Here is a 6,638-nt window from a genome sequence, read left to right on the forward strand (position 1 = left end):
GTGAAACAGACAAAGCAGCAGCAAAAAGAGTTTTATTTTGCTCATTAACAAAAGGCAGTTTGACAGAAGCAGAAAGATCAAGTTTCTGTTTTTATCCACCGCTGCTGCTGCATTATCACTTCAACAGTTGAAGTTGTAGTCTTCATTCTTTTTCTTAAAGGTAATCTAGGAAAAAAAACTGGGACATTAAATTTGGGGTGTAAAAAAGATTTTTTTCATATCAAAAATAGTGTTTTGGCCAGTTTATGTCATTCTTACTGAATTATGACAACATTTGAAATTATTTTCAAGTACGCCAACTTAGGAGAATTATTATTTTTTCACTACACTGATTTTTTTTTTTTTTTGATTATCAGTATTAAATATCTAAAATTGTCCAAGCATGTTAAGGTTTGCATGAAGACTTCAAACCCTGAGCTAAAATTGAAGGACAAATGAAGTTATCAAGCCACTTACCAGTTACCCTAACTTCAATTTAGTTTTAATTCAACTAATGCAGAAAGTTGAGTTTTAATTACACACAATATTTAGTTGATGCAACATTTTCATGTCAACCCAACGCGGAATAATATTTGCAACTTAAGTAGTTGCAAGCATTTACATTAGATTAACTACAGGTCATACAGAGCTTTATTTTATTTTTAAACCAACCAGACTGGACCACAGCCACACGTTTGAGCAACAAGTGTTCTGCAAAAAATGGTAAAATGTCAAAGAAAATTCCTCAAACTGCAGCGACTCGAGTCAAATGTTGATAAAATTGGCTGCAGATGGAACAAAAATGTGATAACAGGCCGATAGATTTTAGTTTGTGTGAAGTGAAACATGGTTCTGGTTTTTGTTCTGAACTAAAATCTTCCCGTAAATACGTAAATCTTACTTTTTTATAGATATTTTGTAACCATGCTTTTAATTAAGTGGTGATAAAAGCTCCTTTTAATATTTTTTAGAGTGGAATCATGCAGTTCTGTGTGCTTAAATAAATGTTTGTACACTGTAGATGGGGTAAAAAACACAAAATAGCTTAGACTGATTCACGCAACACTAGTCTAGCAGCACAAAGGTGCTCATGCACAGAACAGTCTGTGAATTTCTACATGTTTTCCAGAGGATAAGGTGAATTCATAGAATGTTTTAGTCACTGCTCACCTTTATTTTTTGCAGTTGATGCTTATTTGTGCAGCAGCAGATACTCAGCCTTGTACATCAAGTGTGAAAGACTGTCAAATGTCATCAAATGTTTGGCATTTTTGCTTTAGAGACATCTTAAGTACTAAATACTGAATTATTTTCCGTCAGTTATCTCTGTATTCTCTGACTGGTTGACTGTTTATAGGTCTAACGCTGCTCCACTGAGTCACTCTCACCTACCTGTTTGCAAACAGCTCAAACTAACGTGGCCAAATGCTTGTTGCTGAAGTTCACCAGGTCATATTTAAACTCCTGCTGCAGAAAAGCCTCCAAGCAGAGCTTCAGAATCTCCTGCGGAGATGGAGCCACGTTGTATTTGTTGTTTTGAGGCACTTTGGTGTCGCTGCTTGCACATTCTGGTCGTCTTCAGAACACCGTCGCTTTCTGACCTCAGAGTCGTCAGCTGAAAGAAGCTGTGGCATGAATGAAGAAGATTACTGAAATAAAACTGCAATATTTTTAGGTGGCAGAAAGAACAAACCCCTTAGAAGAGAAAACAGGCACCTAAAAATCATCTCAGCTTCTTAACTCCCACCCTAAAATGGATAACAAGGCCTTCTCCAACATAAATGCCCCAGAGAGACAGTCAAGCAAGTCCATCTCTGCTGTGGACACACTCTGAAGAGAAAAGAGCAGCAAACTAGTTTCTTTCTTTTCCCTCGATTTATTCCTTCAGTTGAGCAGAGAAGCTATTGATATTTATCATAAAAGCATGGGAAATAAGAACAGGGTGGACACGAAATCAAAACATGTAACAATGAGGAGGATTAAAAGTATGAATTGCTCAAGTTTGGGATCATGCATCAAAATAGAACTGCACAAAAAAAGAGAGAAAATCTGGAAGTAAGGGTGTGAGGAAAAAACACTTTAGAAAAAGATGAAATACTGTAACATTTGAAAACTGAGAAAATACCAGGAAATATCTGTAAAATTATTATATTTTTGGTGAAATTCAGTAAAACTTGCTGATGCTGTAACAGTTAAAACAGCTTTATCAGTTGACTGCAAGTGTTTGGAGCCTAATGTTACCTGTTATTCTTATATATGCTCTATCATAATAATAACTTCAGGCAGACTCAGGTGAGCGTCAGTCTGTAATATTTTCTGTGATTTACTTCAGTTTGTTGAAGTTGTGTGCTTCACCTGCATCAAGTTTTCAGTTCCCATACCTCCCATTGATTCAGACATTTCTTCAGAGTCAGTTTCCAAAGCTGAAAAGCACAGAAACCAAGTGATAGCACTTGTTTTTCAGAACTCCAAGTTCTTTGTCCCTATAGGTCCAATTAGTGCTGGTGGCCACGGTTTAATTTAAAATAGATACTAAGGTCTGGCGTACGGAATATCACAGTGATGCAGCTCCAGTCAATGCCTATATGTTAGCCTGATGATTGCAAAGAGAATAAAGTATGTTGATATTGTGATTTAATATTCAGGATTGGTTGGATGTACTAGTTTTAAACACCTGACATTTGATTTTTTTTTGTTGGTTGTTTGATCTGTTGCTGCTCAGTTTGTGGTTGATAATCAGTCAAATAGCTAAATATTATTCCAAATAAGATACCATGCTGCCCATTTTAAGGTAGTTTTGTGAACTTATAGCTGCAACTGTGTTTCTACTGATACTTACTTGATCACCCCGTGTCCTTTTCCATCTTTGTGAAGTCTCACAGTCAGATTTTTCAGTTCTTATTTCAGTTCTGATCCCCGTGGAGCCATGATGCAGACGGACAGCTCATAGATCGGAAACTGAAACAGTTTTGCTGTTCAGGTAAATTCATTTTTGGGTCTTGTATTTTCAGTGTAATCTCTCTAAAGTTTTGTTCATGACCGAATCTCCTACACTTTGTTGACCCGTGGCAGTATTACCCTGATGAAAGGGTCACTGGACCAGCGCTCCATTTTTAGGGTTAGTTTTCTGAGAAACAACTTAAGCTGGTGTTGAGGAAACTCGCCAAGCTTTGAACTGCCTACATCCAGACGTCTATCCCTCTTACTGTAATAGTTAACCTGACTGAGTGGCCTTTGTAGTTAATTAATCTATCAGTCACTCCTGTTAACGGTAGCTTTCCTCCAATGGTTCTGGCACTTGGTAAGGTGCTAGGTTAAAAATGTAGAGTTTAGGAAGAAATAAGCATGCACACAATAACCTATCTTTTTATAACCATGGAATCTTGATAATTTAAGGGAAAATTAATTGATAATCCAAACTATTGCCTTTAAATGCAAGATACTCTGCTCGTCGTATTAATGGCTGCTCCTAGGATCTTAAAACTCAACCCCTCCTGACAAGTTGAACTTAGAAATAATGTAATTATCAAGTTGTGATGCGTTTTTCAAAAGCGATTTTGCACATATACACACTTCTGTTGTATACTGTACATTAGGATTGAAACATTTGGCTTTTGAAACCCTTTAGGAGGCACTGTCGGATTGAAAAATGGTTAAAATTGCATCCACGATATACAGAGTATGCACTCATACAAATGAACCCACAAGCCACTGACAGTTTTAACAATGCAAAATGCTAATGGGCCAAGAATGAAAGCGGAAGCGTTTGTGTGTTCGTGCAGCGTTTCCTCATGCGGAGGTATTAAGAGCAGATGATGAGGAGGGAGTCGCTGCAGTGATTTAGGGGCCCTGCTAGGCCAGATGATAAAAAGGTCCTGTGGAGCCCGTAAGGGAGGCAAAGAGGCACAAACAAAAACACAGCAGTAAACACTCATCAGGCTGCATTCGGAGGAAATGTGTCCCACTTTACCGCAGAAACACGGTGTCTGAGTTCTCTTTTCCGTCTCCTCCTGGTTTCCTCGCTGTTTAAAGAAACAGTTTTTTACCCTCAAAGTTGTGAGAGAAGATTCGACATCCCTTCCCTCCCGTCCTCCCCCACCTCCCCTCTCCTTCTGCCCTGTGGTGGGGTGGTTATTGAGATCACGGTGTGTCTGAGTGGCAGTGATAACCGGTACCCAGGTGCCACTGGCACACGATGTTTAATTAATTAATGAGACCGCGGGGTTGGTTTTCTAATTCCACCTAGCCCTCGCCGGGGTGTGGGGGAGATAGCCGTGAAATGTTTAGGTGTGTGTTTTCAGGCGAGGAACGGTGAGATGTATGTGGGAGTGTGTGCGTGTTACGGGTGTATATCTATTTTGCTGGCAGTTTGGGAGCTGGGTTCCTTGTTAGTGGAATATTAAATATGTATGGAATATTTTTACTCTGACTTTTAATCACGCCGTGTGATTGGGAGTTAATCATCGGCTAAATGGAGCTGATGATGAGAGAAGCAGCGTTAGTGTTAATGCATCAATCGGAAGTCTTCCTCCTGCACACTAACCAGGTCACCGACTCATTGACCTGAAAACAGAAACGTACTCGAGATGTAAACATTGTGTATTTACTGCGTGGTGTTTAGAGCGGCTGAAGGTGGATCCGACTGGGGGATATCAAGGGAAAACTGTTAGACACAACCTAAATTAGAACAAGATCATTTCTAAGAAACTTTTAAAATTCCACAGAAGCCAGATAGCAAAAATAATAACATTTTCATGAACAATATAATTATAACTTTAAATGATTCCAAGAAGCCAGCGGCAATATATCAAAAAACAAGTCTAGCAGCGTAAAACATCTCTCTTTATTGCATTTTTGAAGAGAAATACTTTATATATTGCACATTTAGATTACCATGCATACTAGTAAAGTGATTTTAATGTTAAATTGAACATTTTTTGTTGTATTTTTGATCAAAATTTTTATATTTTCTGTTATTATTGAGTTGATGATGTTTAATTCTCCTTTAATTTGCCTGTTATTTACAGGTGGTTGCTATTTTTAAAGTGACATTATTATGTTTTTAATTGTATTTTCATTAAATTGCAATAATTACCTTGGAAGAAAAGCTCTGTTACTGGTAAATAACAGCTGCGTACTGTATTGGTGGTACATTCAGTAACAGTTTTTTGTAATTTACCATTATTAGCATATTTATTCTGGTAGCAAGACAGATTTTCAGAGTTACCTGTGTTTGATTTTTGTTTTTAAATGTACCATTTACCATATTTTTTTCTGGTAGTGAGGTTGCCAGATTTTCACACATTTGTAAAAAAAAATTTTATTTTTAATGTATTGCTCATTAACATGTTTTTTTTTTCTGGTAAATGCCAGGTCTTGAGTGTTTTGGTTTTTATTTCCCAATTTTTTAATGTATCATTTTCAGCATATTTTTTTCTGGCCACAGGAGTGCTAGACTTTCACCGTACACTTTATACAGACTTTTTGTTTTAATTTTAGTTTTTACAGTGGATATAGATCCACACAAAGCAACTTTTAAATCTGTTTTTACAAATTCAAAATGTCACTTAAAAGATGCACATAGTGACCGTGAGGTTTGTGGACTACCGTTTTACAACATCATGTTTGAAATATAGCCATCTTCTCAGGTCACATTCTCCTTTTCTTCTGCTGTTTGCAAATTCGGCGTTTGGCTATGAACATCATATTGTATCTAAGGAGACTTGAAACTAGCAATTGAGACCATAAACTAAGAAAAAAATAAGAAAAAAGTTTACTGAGGTAACAAATCAGGTGAGAAGTATGGTCGTTTTTTCATAGACTTCTTACAGTTCCACTTCATTGTACAACCAAAGGAGTCGCCACCTGCTGACTGGTAGAAGGAATGCAAGTTTAACGAGCTTTAGCGTTGGATTCACGTTTCAGGCCTTTCAATGCAGCGTTTCCATACAGTCTATGGAAATTTGTTTAATTTTCAGCTATATGTTGTACTTTAAATGCTTAACTACCATATTCCGCTAGCATAAAATGTAAATTATGATACTAGTATAATGAAAATTGTTAAAATAGAGCACAAGAATCTCAAATTTGTACTTAAGCATAGTATTTGACTAAATGTACTTAGTTACTTCCCACCAATTCTATGTAGCGGCAATGTGAGAGTCTCTAAATTACAAAGCCTGTGGTTAGCACAATAACTCAGAGGTGACCCAGTAGGAATTTGTAGTATATATTTCTACAGTAGAGGAAAAACGGTTATTATTAACCTTTATACAAGTTCAGTCCAGTCCAGTTACTGTGGATATGAAGCAGCAGAAAACAGGTTTAGTGTGTCTGTAATTTTAACAAATCAATGAGATAAAAGGTTGAATCTTTATTTTTAGTACAAAATTCTGTACTTTTAAGCCTAATTTATCAAACACAAACATATTGAACGATGATTTAGTCAGACATCAGTGGAGAAAGAATCCATAAACAAAGCAAAAAAAATCTCCTACGACATGATATATTCCTCAGCTTTTAGTGATGCACTAATGTAATATAACATTGCCCTTCTTGTAGCTCCAAATATTTTAGCATTTTGCACCAGGAGGAGTTTTACTGTTAGATAAATGCAGAGCTTTCCTCCTCATGAATGATAGAATCTGCTCAGACAATAG

Source organism: Amphiprion ocellaris, chromosome 9 (genome assembly GCF_022539595.1).
Source record: "Amphiprion ocellaris isolate individual 3 ecotype Okinawa chromosome 9, ASM2253959v1, whole genome shotgun sequence".
Classification (NCBI taxonomy): domain Eukaryota; kingdom Metazoa; phylum Chordata; class Actinopteri; family Pomacentridae; genus Amphiprion; species Amphiprion ocellaris.